We start from the raw sequence: 15236 nt of genomic DNA, 5'->3' as shown, positions 1-15236 counted from the left end.
GATAAAAGTTCCTTTCGCTCCGATGCGATGCGATATCGCTATCGGCGATCGGCAATATACTATGCATGTTTTTAAAGCACCCCAGGTAATACACCCGATGCGATGCGATATCGCTATCAGCGATCGGCGATACACTATCCACGCTTTCTTAAAGTGCTCATACTCCCGATGCAATGCGATATCGCTATCGGCGATCGGGGATTTCAAAAGGTGTCAATATAAGGATTTAAGTTTTCCCGACGCCCGATTGCGATAAAGCCAGAAGCGCAGACTTCAAAAAAGCCGTTAAAACAGAGGGATATTACGATCAATTCATATTAAAAGCCTTATCTGTCGAACAGTGATTTACCTGCACTCAACCGCCAAAACATCCAAGGCACGCTTAAACGAATCATTCGGCCAATTAATGATATGATGGGCATTTAAAGGATTGGCAGGCTTTAACGGCCATTCAATGTAATAGTAAGTCCTAAAATCTTCTCATAGATTGTATCCGCGGCCACTTTAACGTTAATCCGTCATCACGCATTGATCAATATATCTCGCTCATATTTGGTTTTTACTACCAATTCTCTGTGTTACGCTTATTTTCACTCCTGTGCAGAATTCTTCCAAAGCAGAAAACTCAAGCAGAATGGGGAAGAAGTCTAAGAAAACCACAGTCGCTTCCGCTGTGCCAGCCACAAGACAAGCCGTCGCTGATCGAACAAATAAAAAGAAAGGATTGATATCGGATACTACATGTTCTGGTCTCGGCAAAACTACTTGGCAAACTACCTATAATTTGATTGAGGCCGAAGAACCTGAAGTGACAACAGTACAAGCCACTGCAGATTCAACTCGGAAATCTGATGGTACTTTAAAGGACTTAGCTGACTCCTTCCTTCATCGGATAGCAGCTCGGGAACAAATTCTCCCATATACGGATGTAGTGAGGTGGGCAATTGAGGAAATCCCAATCATGGACAGAACTTTCTGCACCAGAGATGGGAGAATTTTCGGTTCATTCAAGGCTGATGATTTAAGGCAAATGTATCATTTGCCTGAGCCAGAGAAGAAGTACAACAAGGCATTTTTGGAGAAATTCCGAAAAGAGAAAGAAATTGAATCCGAACCCATCCGAGATTGGAGACAAAATCCGGCAAAACACAAGCATGAATCTTCCGGTAAGTACTCTGTTGATTCCCTATGTTCTCCTTATTGTTATGCTGGGATAATGATGTGTAGATTGTGGGGGTTGCACGATTCCGCTAATTTCACTATAGAAATGGTTCCCTTGATGGAAGCAGCGTGTAACAGTGAAATAATGGATTGGGCAACTATACTGTCAGATAAACTAGCAACAGTTGTTCTTGAGTTTAGAAATAAGACCCGCGTTACTGAAAGGTTAATTCCCCCATTCTACTATAGTGCCTATATTCTAGATACCCTGTGTTTTAATTCTGAATTTCCTGTGCTCGGCTGGAGGTGGACATCACAAGACCCCATGCCTATTCACATATATCACCAGAAATTGTGGAAAGCTTCCTATAAGCACCATTTATACCAAGTCTGCAATGGCTTTATGTTACCCATTCATTACTCTATTTTTGATAAACCTGCTCCCAAGATTTCCTACCAAGCCGGGATTGACTTAACATCAGTAGGAAGATGGTTCGGGGAGGAAAAGTTCACTTATATAAGAGTTTTCGGTAGCCAAGCCGAACCTCATGTCCTTCCTTTGTACATACCTTATAAACTGCTGGCGAGGGAAATAGCTTATCAAATCATTGCCGAGGGTGTTACACAGACTCTCAAGAAAAATAAGAAGCAGGTCTGGCCCTCTTTTCCTTTGAGATGTGGTGTCTACACGTTGCATGATTTCAAACATGCAGAGAAAGAAGCTACAAAGATAAAATCATTAACTCTAGCAACTCTCCCTAATAGGCAATTTGATCCCAACAAAGTTGCCTATAATGCACTTGAACAGGCCAAATTGACAAAGTTTGATCGTAAAGAAGATATGTTCGATGACCTATTCTCCTCAGCCGAGTCAATATTGCAGGTTAAGGCACTAGCCAGAATGAAATATCAGGATGAAGGATTGGTTGAATTCAATAGACTTAGAGAACAGAGGTTGCAAACTCTGCCTCTAGATCTATTAGCAACAACCCCAACAACATCATCAAGCGAGCCTGAACGGCAACATTCAAAGGTACCTCCGGTTATAATAAAAGAACAAGAGAAACCATAGGATGAAACTCAGACCAAAGAGCAGGAGAAAGTGTGGGAGGAGACCCAGAGTAAAGAGCAGAAGCAGAGCAACACAGAAGTAAATGTGGATACTCATATTGATCCAAAACTGCTCTAGGAATGGCAACAATTTGATTCTATTATCAGCAGTCTAGAATGTTCAAAGGACACCGAAATTTAAAAAGCAGCAGACACACAGGAAACCACTTCACAACAGGTTCCAAGTGGAACCAGCGGCCCACCCAGTTCAAAGGAAGTTGAAATAATACCAAAAGACCCCTCCGATCAAATCATTTTGCAGGTAGAAGAGATTCCTCCCTTGGATGTCTTCTATAGCCCAAGGCATAAAGCTGTAGTAAAACAACAGAGGAAGAGAAGAAGGACTGATCAACCTTCCCTTTTCCCAGAACAGACGGTCACGGGCAATGTGGTTTGGAAGGAGGAATTTGACCCTTCTGATGACTTAACAAAACTATCACAATATGCTGGAGCCTATTCGGCAGCAACAATAGACAAAGCATCAGAGGTGAGTCTTTTATTGAAAACAAAAGACCAGGAAATCTTTTTATTACAGGCACAGCTAACTGAAGCACAGCAGAAAGCGGAGCAGGAAGAACAGCAATTGTTGACACAACAGCAAGTAAATAATCAATTAACTCAACAATTGCAGGCAGAGAAACAAAGGATTGACCACAACGCAATCCAGAAGCAGAAAGAGTTGTCTGAAGCCTTGGCACAACTGAAGGCAGCAAATGAACAAATGCTGAAAACAAAATATGAGCAGATTGCTCAACTATCAGCACAGCTTGAGAAGGCAAAGGGCATTCCACAAATAACTGAATTCAGAGTAGAGGCACTGCAGATAAATACGGCATTAATAGCCCAAATCAAGCTTCTATGTCAACAAATCGCCCAGGCGGAACCACTATGCGAATTAACGGCATCAATAAGTGAAAAAACAGAAAAGGCTAGAGCGGAATTGGATCAAGCTGAAGAAACGATAGCTGCATTTCTTGACTGGAAAGATACTGATAAGGGACAAGCGGAAAATTTACCAAGAATTTTAGAGTCACATAAAGATATATTGTTTACAGAATGGCAGTCCCAGTTAATGAAAACAGAGAGGGCAATTTCAAGGTGCAAATCAACTACAAGCAATTTGGTTGAATTGGTTAATAACACTCTCTACTTGTCAAACATGATTTCCCAATGCACTCCAGGAAAATTGACAGCGATGAAAACATTGGAGCAGTCATGTTATCCAGATCTAGAGGAAAAGGGGAGATTAATTGCTGGAATTAATAGTTTAACATGGGACACTTATTGGTTCTTCTTGGTAAAACCACACACTCAAAGAGCCGCCCTCAAATGCCTTACAGATGCAATCGGGTATATTATCCCCGATATTAAGGATGCCACCTATGCTGCCCAGCTTAGCTCTCGCCTCAACAGACCGCCCGAAGTGGAGCCAATGCTTGCGATAAGTCAGCTCAGGTTCAAATGCAAACAGCCTACTTGATGAGTCATGCCGCCGACTGCCAGATTGCTGAGAAGAATATGATCAAAATCTATTGATACCAATTAAGTAGGATTTCAGTTTCATAGATAGTTAGCTTAATTAAGTATTTATAGACCCTTTCATGTTTTTAGAAAGGGTCGTAAAGTTTTGTACTTTACTTAAAGACTGAAGTTACACTACTGTACTTCAGCCATATTCTTTTATAAAACTGGACCAGTTATTCTAATTTTGACAAGGAAGATTTTATGCAAATGTGCACTACTGTCTTTGTTTGAAAGTATTTCTGCGTTGGAAGAAGAATCTCAAATAGCGATTGATATAGGGAGTGACTAGCAGCTCATATGATACTATTATCTATGTCTGAATTCATTCTTTTCATATGAATTGTTATTTGATTGCCTTTGCTATTATCAAATATATGTATGTGTTTTAACATCATTTCTTTATTCCCTCCACTATTGGATGTTTATGGGATGCTTTTCTTTTGATCGTATATGTATCGATGATATATAAGTGTAGCAATATTGCGCTAATCCCTTTGTTTAACGATTTAAGCAAAGTAATCCTTGAATGAATAAAAGTCCATGTTTATTAAATAGAGTCATTTACATGCCTGTTTATAAACATAGATCATTAAGCACTACACTTTAAAGTACAATAGTTCCCGGGATTAGTAGTAGTTCTTTTATTTCGCCGATAAATTAAGTTATTCGCCTATCATTAGATTAGTCAACCAATCATTCATTCATCTCGTTTATCCATTTCTGGGAAACGGGTCCCATTATCCCCAGTCGGAGCCACCATTCCAAACGGAAAAGGAGTTGTATTAAGGTCCAGACCGGGTGGTTATCCCCCAATGTTGATACAACGATTTTTGGGGCTTCAACATTTTTGGCGCTAGAAGGAGGGCGTCAACTGTGAATGGCAAGCAAACCCAAATCTGCAGACCATTCTAAGAGTAATTCTCCCTCCGTATCACCTCGTACTTCCCAATTTCATGTTGGTTCTCCAGTATCCAAACAAGAAGTAGAGGAATCAACTACCACTGCTCAAACCCATCATACTCCAGAACAATTAAGTCTTGAATCCCCTGAAGTCCAGTCTCTTATCCACAAACTTCAGAGCTTCTCGATTTCATCACAGAAATCTGAGGTATAGCAAAGCAGTGTGACTTCGCAGTTCAATTTACCTCACCCTCTTACCAGACTTCAGAGCGGAAAGCTCGGTATTGAACCCACTGAGTTCCCTTTACCCAAAAGGAAAAAGGCGAAGAAATATACTGAAGGATCTGACAGTGAAGAGCTTTCATCCACATCCTCCATCTCACCTTCCCCCGTGCGAAGTCAACCATCCACTCCCCCATTACATATTGTTGTTCATCAGGGATTAGGAACTTTAACATCCCAACCTGCTCACTCCGCAACATCATTTCCTTCCCAGACATTTGGAATTTCAACAGTAGTATCATCTACTACTGCTGTTATAATGGCAGATCCATGGACCAGGCCTGGTGCAGTCAACATGCCTGCACCATTGCATGCATTACCTGATGCTCCTGAAAAATGGCTACCCAAGTTTAACCCAGATGATGGAACGCAAGCTGAGGAACATATTAATAACTTCATGTTGGCAGTCAACTTGAAGGGAGTAACAGAGCAAGATGTTGTTGTTAGACTTTTCCCTTATACTTTGCAAGGATCAGCAGGATCCTGGTATTTTTCTTTACCTTCTGGTTCCATTACCAGTTGGAACACTTGCCAATAACAGTTTCTTACTAAATATGGAGATGACAGGTCTTTGGCTACACTAATTAACGATCTCTCCAATCTTAGGATAGAGAATAGGGAACCAGTTAAGGAATTTAATGCTCGATTCAATAAACTCTTGAATAAAATCCCAACGGACTCCAAACCAAGTGAGCAAATCCGAGGCGAATGGTATATAACTGCCCTACTTGCCAATATAGCTATTTTGTAGATAGGGTTGGGAAACCTACTTTAGCTGAAAACATGAAAGAAGCACTTGCTGTGGAGAAACGCATTAATGCTCTAGAAAAGAAAGCTGCTCTGGAAGACAGAAAAGTCAAAAAAGTTCTTTTAAAGATGATTCAAAGAAGAAAACCCCAAAAGATCCATATGACATGGAGGGTCTGCAAAAGGTCCTCAATACTTTGTCAAACGAAATGGTTGAAATCAAAAAACAAGTAGCCGAAACCTCGACCAAAAGACCCTTTAGAAATTATAAGAAAACTGAATTAAAACCACCAAATGTTATATCAAATGCAGATTCAGATCTTGAAGAAGGAGAAGAAGAAACAGCTACACCTACTGATGAAGAAGAGGAAGTTGTTGAATGTCATGGAATGTGGGATTTCATACTGCCTAACTCCGATACAGATAATGAAGAGGAAGCGTTTCCTGTCACTACTAGGAGTAAAAGTACCTCCGAACCTGTTCAGGCAACTTCAAAGAAAAGGAATGCAGGTGCTGCTACAACAAAGGAAAAAGTATCTACAAAGAAGCCACCCGCAGCAGTTCCTCAAAACCAACCTTCAATCTCAAATACTCCTTCAACATCTAAAACTTTGGTAGTATCTGATTCAATGGATTACAATATTGTTGATAATATGAAGAAAACTAAGGCAAACATTACCATGTTTGAACTTAGCAAATTAAAACATCAGCAGAAATTACTTCTCAAAGAACTAAATGCTGTTCCTACTTCACCTCTTCCTAGTGCTAAAGCTGCAAACGATACAGGTCAACCACCTTCTGGTATGGTCGAAGCTACTGATGCAGTCCTAATAGGAGATAGATTAAACTCTCATACTCCACCTTTCCTTCTAACCTATGAGATCTACAATAGAAACCTGCACAACTGCTTGATTGACTCAGGGGCATCTTCTAACATAATGCCAACTTCAGTTTGTTCCAAACTGAACATTGAACCCCAGAAGTCTGCTATTCATATTGTACAGTTGGATAGGACTAAAGTACAGGTTTTGGGAGAGATTAATTCCGTAACTATCAGGTTATCTGTTGATCCCAGAATAGTACAAAGGATTGATATCCTAATAGCCGATATACCTGAATTTTATGGTTTAATCTTGAGTAGGGATTGGTCTGAGAAACTACATGGGTATATTTCTATTGATTGGTCACATATGTGGCTTCCCTATAAGGGAAAGCCAAATCAAATAAGGATCGATCAGGAAAAGCATATGACCCATACAGTTACTGAATTTGAACAAGAAAACCAACCAATAGCATTTAATAACAACATTTTGGGGAATTATTCATCAGAGTCATTCTTTGGCAACTTCGCTGCCCATCCATCCCCTTTCTCAGTAAACCATTTTACATCTCAGGTTGAAAATTTTTCACAAACAGATAGGTCAAGATGTTTCAATGGTACTGAGAAAACTGTAAATAAAATTGTTAATACTTCTTTATTTTGGTCGTTATATTTCGATGGGTCCAAATCTAGTGAGGGCTCAGGAGCAGGATGTATTTTGATTAGCCCCCAAGGGGAAAAAACAATGTTGTCCTGTAGGTTAGAATTTGAATGCAAAAATAACACAGCAGAGTATGAAGCCTTAGTCCAAGGACTATATAAAGCTATTGGCCTTAAGGTCCAATATTTGAAAGTGTTTGGAGATTCTGAAATTATTATCAAACAGGTAAGGAATACAATTCATTGTCTTTCCACCCATCTCAAGCATTATCAATCGCTGATACAGGAACTCACCTCCCACTTTTTGGCATTCAATATTTCTTCTATTCCCAGGTCTCAAAATTCAGCAGCTGACCTGCTAGCCAATGTTGCTGCCAAGCTCCTACCTTCCGAAGACTACAGCCCAGATAGATTTTCAGTAGAATTGCTTTTTAGGCCATCAATTCCTGACAATGTCACTAATTGGAGAGTATTCAACCATGATGAAGACATTTTATAGTTCTTAACTTCCGAAAAGTCCTATGATAATCAAATCATCGAGGAAAACGAGCATGACCTACAAATAAGAGGTAAACCTGAGGAAAATTCAATCCCTAAGCCTGTGGTGAAGCTTGAGGATCTTTATGATATTAAAGACAGGTTTAAACCTGTGACTAATGCAAAGCTCCAAAGTTCTACCCTAAGGTTTGGATTGATAAACCTTGGCACTGAGCAAACTCCTCAAAACATCAATTTTGGATTAGGACTTTCCTTGGAAGAAAAGGAAGCATTCGTTAGACTGTTAAGAAAAAATAAACAGGTTTTTGCTTGGAAATATGATGATTTAAAGACATATGATACATCCATCATCCAGCATACCATTCCAATGCGTCCCGAACAGAAACCAATTCAGCAGAAGTTGAGGAAAATACATCCGAATTTAGAGAGTCAAATAAAATCTTAACTTAATAAACTCTTGAAAGCTAAGATTATTTTTCCCGTTCAGCACTCAAACTGGGTCTCCAATATTGTGCCGGTCAGAAAGAAAAATGGCGACATTAGGATTTGTATTGATTTCAGAAATTTGAACAAGGCAAGCTTAAAAGATAATTTCCCATTACCTACTATGGAGCAGATACTCCAATCAGTAGCAGGCTCTGAGTTAATGTCCTTTCTAGACGGTTTTTCAGGATATAACCAAGTATTGGTCCATCCTGATGACCAGCTCAAAACCACATTCAGAACAAAATGGGGAACATATGCATATCAGAAAATGCCTTTCGGACTTATTAATGCAGGAGCGACGTTCCAAAGAGCGATGGATATAGCTTTTAAAGGGTTGATCAATAGAACAGTAGTTGTCTACTTAGACAATATTACTGTATTTTCTAAGGGGAAGTCCAATCATTTGCATGATTTAAATCAAATCTTTCAATGCTGCAAAAGATACGGTATTTCTCTTAACCCTAAAAAATCTTTCTTCGCTCTTGACCAAGGAAAGCTCTTAGGCTTTATTGTGTCTAAAGATGGCATTTATATTGATCCTGACAGGATCAAAGAAATCTCTGAAATCCCTTTTCCTCATAATAAAAAATCCATGCAGTCATTTTTAGGCCAAATCAATTTTGTCAAAAGATTTGTTCCAGATTTTTCTCAAATCATTTTGCCACTTCAAACTATGATTAAGAAAAATTCAGTCTTTAAGTGGGGATCAGCAGAAAAGGAAGCGTTTGATTTAATCAAACAATCAATAATCAATGCCCCAGCCTTAAATACTCCTAATTTTTCTAATCATTTTACATTGTGTACTATCGCATCCACCTTGTCTTATGCAGCAGTACTCACACAGCTTAATGATCACAATTTGGAAGCACCCATTTCATTCTATAGTTCAAATCTTCAGGGTGCTGAATTGAATTACTCCGAAGTGGAAAAACAAGCCTTTGTTGTATATAAAGCTGTCAAACATTACAGGCCCTTCCTTTTAAAAGCCCACACAAAAGTTATAGTTCCTTTCCCTGCAGTAAGGCAATTATTGATCCAAAGGGAACTAGGTGAAAAAAGGGCAAACTGGGTTACAACACTTCAAGAATATGACTTAGAAATTAAACCAGCAAAGATTGTTAGAGGCCAAGGTTTTTGCAGGTTATTGGCAGGAGCATCCAACATTCCAGAATCAGATGATACAGATCAAACCGAAGAAATCAACCAGATAAGTATTAATGATTCTAAATCACAATATGCTGACTTAATACTTTATTTGAAAAATGGATATGCACCTCCTAACCTGTCTTACAAAAACAAAAGGGCCATTAGATTGAAAGCAAAAAATTTCACAATTATTGATGATGTGCTTTTTAGGAAAAATTATGATTCAATCTTATTAAGATGCCTAGAAAAACCTGAAGCACAAAAGGTTTTGCAGGAATTACATGATGGACCAGCAGGAGGACATTTTGGAGCTGACACGACAGCCCACAAAATCATTCATGCTGGATATTATTGGCCCACCCTGTTTCGGGATGCTCATGAATATGTAAGGAAATGCCGAAATTGTCAAACTTCTAGTGGAAGACAAAGAAAATCAGCTTTTCCTTTGCAACCGGTCAACATTGAACAGCCTTTTGAGCAATGGGGATTGGACATCATTGGGGAAATTACTCCACATTCTTCCAAACAGCATAAGTATATCCTCACTGCTACTGATTATTTTACTAAGTGGGTTGAAGCAATTCCTTTGAAGACAACAAATTCTGAAGCAATCATTGAATTCATAGATCAATTCATCATTACCAGGTTTGGTGTCCCAAATGCTCTTGTTTTTGATAATGCATCTTACTTTTCAGGCAATGCTATGTTTGATTTCGCTATTAAAAGAGGATTTAAATTAAAATATTCTGCTAATTATTATCCCCGGGGTAATGGTTTAGCAGAATCTACAAATAAAAATCTGATTAAAATTATTAAGCGAACTATCGAACAGAACCATAAAACATGGCACAAATCCTTAATATTTGCACTATGGGCTGATAGGATAACACAAAAGGCTTCCATAGGATCTTCTCCATTCAACCTTATGTATGGAAAAGAAGCAGTGTTACCAACAAATCTTGTCCTTCCTTCCCTAGCCCTAATTCAGTTTATTGAGGAAAGCCCTTCTTCTTCTATTCAACTTAGACATGACCAAATTCTAAAATTATAAGAGGAAATGGAAAAAGCCAAGGCTATTCATGCAAAACATCAGCAAATCATCAAGTCATTGTTTGATTCAGTCTCATCCGGTTCAAAACAATTTCAAGTCGGTGATTTAGTTATGAAATGGGACAAAGCCCATGAGGACAAGGGTAAACACACCAAGTTCCAGAAGATGTGGCTTGGGCCATTTCAGATCTGTGAGAAGATAGGCCATTCGACCTTCATATTACAAGATTTATCAGGTTTGAGAGATTCCCTCCCTGTTAATGGCCTTATCTTAAAGAAATTCTTTAATTGAGGAGGTAACCCCTTCTCCTTTTTAGTTTAATAGAGTTTTGTAGTTTGTAGGACCATTAGAAAATAAAGTTGTAAGGTATCTTCCATTGACCTTTGCTGTACTTAAAAGTTGCTCAACAGAAGTAGTGAGGATATTTACTTTTAAAATAATAGAAGTCTTACACAAGAGGGATAATTTCTAGGAAACTAGGTATAATTGCATTCCAAAACCATACTTCAATTTTTGTGAGCCCTTCTCAAAGTTTAGAAGTATCATAAATCATTTTATGTTTTTAGATTGGTCACAAAAAGGTTATCAATATCAAAACAGAAACTAATCCAATTTCAGCATCTTTAACTCTTACTTTGTCATCCATTTACTCTTAAGGAGAAAATTGTCCATCTCATTCACCAAAGTTTATGGTTACTCAGAGTGTAATTCTAAAATATCTGATATTAAAGATAAGAGGTCTTATTACAAGCCTGCTTACCATGTTCATAGGGAAATAGTTTAACCGACATTACCAATACTGCATACCAAAACAAGGTAATGGCTTAGAATTATAAGACAAGGGATCTCATCACGAGCCAGCTTGTTCGGTTAGATTACTACCAGTGAATGGCATTGTCAATAGCTGGTCACCAAACCAGGACAATGGCTTTCTATCTTAGCAATAAAAGGGAAAAAAGAAAGGAAATACAAAATATGAAAACATGTTTTGAATTCATTCTGTTAATCACACTCTTAAATGGATGGGACAATGGACAATAATATAGTTTAAAGGTATCCATGTCGAAACTATGAACGTTTGCTGGCAGCAGAGGCTCTACCTATGACAAAAGAGTCAATTCTAAAAGCTGATTTGGAAAGGTTCTCTATTTTATCATTATAAACCAATAAAGGCCAATTTAAAACTTAGAATGTATCTAATTTTAAACTAGAGAAGAAATTAACAAAGATAGATTCATTTTATTTAGAATGCATATATACCTAGTTATATTAGAATTTTCCCCTTTAATGAGAACTCTATTTTGAAAAAAGTTTAAGTATTTCCATACTTTTGAGAGATAACTGTTTCTTCCAGCGAATCACCAATTGGTGTGCTCTACAACAACCCCCCATTTCATATCATGGTTATTTACATATAAAAAAAAAAAAAACTATCATATGAAATGGGTCCCTTTTAGTTTTGATTGGTATCAACATTGTATTATTCAAAAGGGTCCGAAAACAAAATGAAGACATTATAAAAACCTTTTGAACAAACCAATTTTGGTCTTATAATATAAGTAAACAATCTTTTATCATTGCGATAAAGCGATCGCAAGATCGCATATCGCAATAACATAGGAGGCATGCTTTAAAGGCCCATTGGTTTTCTCCGATGCGATAAAAGTTTCTTTCGCTCCGATGCGATGCGATATCGCTATTGGCGATCGGCAATATACTATGCATGTTTTTAAAGCACCCCAGGTAATACACCCGATGCGGTGCGATATCGCTATCGGCGATCAGTGATACACTATCCATGCTTTCTTAAAGTGCTCATACTCCCGATGCGATGCGATATCGCTATCGGCGATCGGGGATTTCAAAAGGTGTTAATATAAGGATTTAAGTTTTCCCGACGCCCGATTGCGATAAAGCCAGAAGCGCAGACTTCAAAAAAGCCATTAAAATAGAGGGATATTACAATCAATTCATATTAAAAGCCTTATCTGTCGAACAATGATTTACCTGCACTCAACCGCCAAAACATCTAAGGCACGCTTAAACGAATCATTCGGCCAATTAATGATATGATGGGCATTTAAAGGATTGGCAAGTTTTAACGGCCATTTAATGTAATAGTAAGTCCTAAAATCTTCTCATAGATTGTATCCGCGGCCAATTTAACGTTAATCCCTCATCATGCATTGATCAATATATCTCGCTCATATTTGGTTTTTACTACCAATTCTCTGTGTTACGCTTATTTTCACTCCTGTGCAGAATTCTTCCAAAGCAGAAAACTCAAGCAGAATGGGGAAGAAGTCTAAGAAAACCAAAGTCGCTTCCGCTGTGCCAGCCACAGGACAAGCCGTCGCTGATCCAACAAATAAAAAGAAAGGATTGATATCGGATACTACATGTTCTGGTATCGGCAAAACTACTTGGCAAAGTACCTATAATTTGATTGAGGCCGAAGAACCTGAAGTGACAACAGTACAAGCCACTGTAGATTCAACTCGGAAATCTGATGGTACTTTAAAGGACTTAGCTGACTCCTTCCTTCATCGGATAGCAGCTCGGGAACAAATTCTCCCATATACGGATGTAGTGAGGTGGGCAATTAAGGAAATCCCAATCATGTACAAAACTTTCTGCACCAGAGATGGGAGAATTTTCGGTTCATTCGAGGCTGATGATTTAAGGCAAATGTATCATTTTCCTGAGCCAGAGAAGAAGTACAACAAGGCATTTTTGGAGAAATTCCGAAAAGAGAATGAAATTGAATCCGAACCCATCCGGGATTGGAGACAAAATCTGGCAAAACACAAGCATGAAACTTCCGGTAAGTACTCTGTTGATTCCCTATGCTCTCCTTATTGTTATGCTGGGATAATTATGTGTAGATTGTGGGGGTTGCACGATTCCGCTAATTTCACTATAGAAATGGTTCCCTTGATGGAAGTGGCGTGTAACAGTGAAATAATGGATTGGGCAACTATACTGTCAGATAAACTAGCAACAGCTGTTCTTGAGTTTAGAAATAAGACCCGCGTTACTGAAAGGTTAATTCCCCCTTTCTACTACAGTGCATATATTCTAGATACCCTGTGTTTTAATTCTGAATTTCCTGTGCTCGGCTGGAGGTGGACATCACAAGACCCCATGCCTATTCACATATATCACCAGAAATTGTGGAAAGCTTCCTATAAGCACCATTTATACCAAGTCTGCAATGGCTTTATGTTACCCATTCATTACTCTATTTTTGATAAACCTGCTCCCAAGATTTCCTACCAAGCCGGGATTGACTTAACATCAGTAGGAAGATGGTTCGAGGAGGAAAATTTCACTTATATAAGAGTTTTCGGTAGCCAAGCCGAACCTAATGTCCTTCCTTTGTACATACCTGATAAACTGCTGGCGAGGGAAATAGCTTATCAGATCATTGCCGAGGGTGTTACATAGACTCTCAAGAAAAATAAGAAGCAGGTTTGGCCCTCTTTTCCTTTGAGATGTGGTGTCTACACGTTGCATGATTTCAAACATGCAGAGAAAGAAGCTACAAAGATAAAATCATTAACTCTAGCAACTCTCCATAATAGGCGATTTGATCCCAACAAAGTCGCCTATAATGCACTTGAGCAGGCCAAATTGACAAAGTTTGATCATAAAGAAGATATGTTCGATGACCTATTCTCCTCAGCCGAGTCAATATTGCAGGTTAAGGCACTAGCCAGAATGAAATATCAGGATGAAGGATTGGTTGAATTCAATAGACTTAGAGAACAGAGGTTGCAAACTCTGCCTCTAGATCTGTTAGCAACAACCCCAACAACATCATCAAGCGAGCCTGAGCGGCAACATTCAAAGGTACCTCCGGTTATAATAAAGGAACAAGAGAAACCACAGGATGAAACTCATACCAAAGAGCAGGGGAAAGTGTGGGAGGAGACCCAGACTAAAGAGCAGAAGCAGAGCAACACAGAAGTAAATGTGGATACTCATATTGATCCAAAACTGCTCCAGGAATGGCAACAATTTGATTCTATTATCAGCAGTCTAGAATGTTCAAAGGACACCGAAATTTCAAAAGCAGCAGACACACAGGAAACCACTTCACAACAGGGTCCAAGTGGAACCAGCGGCCCACCCAGTTCAAAGGAAGTTGAAATAATACCAAAAGACCCCTCCGACCAAATCATTTTGCAGGTAGAAGAGATTCCTCCCTTGGATGTCTTCTATAGCCCAAGGCATAAAGTTGTAGTAAAATGACAGAGGAAGAGAAGAAGGACTGATCAACCTTCCCTTTTCCCAGAACAGACAGTCACGGGCAATGTAGTTTGGAAGGAGGAATTTGACCCTTTTGATGACTTAACAAAACTATCACAATATGCTGGAGCCTATTCGGCAGCAACAATAGACAAAGCATCAGAGGTGAGTCTTTTATTGAAAACAAAAGACCAGGAAATCTTTTTATTACAGACACAGCTAATTGAAGCACAGCAGAAAGCGGAGCAGGCAGAACAGCAATTGTTGACACAACAGCAAGTAAATAATCAATTAACTCAACAATTGCAGACAGAGAAACAAAGGATTGACCACAGCGCAATCCAGAAGCAGAAAGAGTTGTCTAAAGCCTTGGCACAACTGAAGGCAGCAAATGAACAAATGCTGAAAACAAAAGATGAGCAGATTGCTCAACTATCAGCACAGCTTGAGAAGACAAAGGGCGTTCCACAAATAACTGAATTCAGAGTAGAGGCACTGCAGATAAATACGGCATTAATAGCCCAAATCAAGCTTCTATGTCAACAAATCACCCAGGCAAAACCACTATGCGAATTAACGGCATCAATAAGTGAAAAAACA

The sequence above is a fragment of the Pinus tabuliformis genome, chromosome 3_1 (assembly GCF_031772625.1).
Source record: "Pinus tabuliformis cultivar Carrire ecotype Pingquan chromosome 3_1, CPIR1, whole genome shotgun sequence".
NCBI lineage: Eukaryota > Viridiplantae > Streptophyta > Pinopsida > Pinales > Pinaceae > Pinus > Pinus tabuliformis.
Note: the sequence above shows the minus strand (reverse complement) of the source record.